Source organism: Microtus ochrogaster, chromosome 10, assembly GCF_000317375.1.
Source record: "Microtus ochrogaster isolate Prairie Vole_2 chromosome 10, MicOch1.0, whole genome shotgun sequence".
Lineage (NCBI taxonomy): Eukaryota > Metazoa > Chordata > Mammalia > Rodentia > Cricetidae > Microtus > Microtus ochrogaster.
Window position 1 is genome coordinate 21,289,495 of NC_022016.1, and position 1,269 is coordinate 21,290,763.

Below are 1,269 nucleotides of genomic sequence, written 5' to 3' on the forward strand. Positions count from 1 at the left end.
AAAAAAAAAAAAATGTTGTCTGTTCTTAATTAAATACTACCTTGTCTTGATTATTGAAATGTGTCAATTTCTTATTGCTGACAAATCTTTGAGAGAAATTTTAGAAAGAGGTTTATTTGGACTGGACAGTTTGGGGAGTGTACGTCCCTGGTTAGCTTCCTCCACTCAGTGGTCTGTGTTGAGGCAAGCATTGCAGCATCAGGAACATGTGCTGAGGGGATGCTGACCTTGTGGAGCTGAGGATGAGAGAGGGAAGAGAGGAGGACTGGAGTAAACAGGGACAGTATACTGACCTCAGCCTCAGAGACACATCTGCCTTTGCTAGGATTAAAAGTGTGCACCACCACCACACAGCTGAAGCTGTGAATAAATTTTTATACTTAGTTTGAGAAGGATTGATGGAGACTATGTATATATGTATATGTAATCTTACCTCTTAGAGTTGACCATGGATAATTCAGTAAATATTTGTCCAGGGCCTTTCTTATGAAGTAGAAGTATGTTATATAAGTACATACTTTAGAATTATAATAATATTTACATTATTTATTATGCTTTTTCAGTTTAGAAAGAAAACATCAGAAGACATCCATAATATATATGTTTTAAATTTTTACTTATTGAATCTCTGTCTCCTGACTCAGACTCTGTGTGTGACAGAGACAGGAAGACCAGAAGAGGTTGTCACCCATTTGAATTGGAGCTATAGGCACTGAGAGCTTCCTAAAGTCAGAACTGGGACTCAGACTCAGGTCTTCCGGAAGAGCAGCATGTGCTGTCTCTTCAGCCTCCCCCACCCCGTGCTTTTAATGGAGAAATCTTTACTCTGAATTCTAGATTCTGAATAGAGTTATTTCAACTCTACCAACTGACCTTCTTTCTATATCTATAACTTTGTCGTTCTCAATAATTCCTGTCAATGGAACCATGCCTCTTTTTATGTTTGGCTTCTTTGCGCTTGTTCTTGAGATTTATTATATTGTGGCACTTATAGGCCTTTGTTTCTTTTTACTGTTGAATAATATTCCATTCCTCTGTATGGATTTATTACATTTTGTTACTCATTCACAAGTCGTCAGGAATTAATGTAGTTTTTCCTTTTGGCTGTTAGGAGTAGTGCTGCTATAAACATGATGTGTAAGTGTTTGTGCTTGCATGTTTTCTGTTTCTCTTTTCAGGCAGGTTCACAGAGCAGCCTTGTTGCATCATGTAGCAAATTTATGCCAAACCTTTTAAGAAGCCACCAAATTTAGTGATTGGATAATTTTA

The 1,269-nt window shown here is 37.4% G+C and overlaps 1 protein-coding gene across 1 annotated transcript in view; it reads left to right on the forward strand.

Moving 5' to 3' along the window:
- Positions 1-1,269, forward strand: part of Ccdc171 (coiled-coil domain containing 171) — a 351,463-nt gene that overhangs the window by 12,464 nt on the left and 337,730 nt on the right. The gene's annotated exons all lie outside the window — the stretch shown is intronic.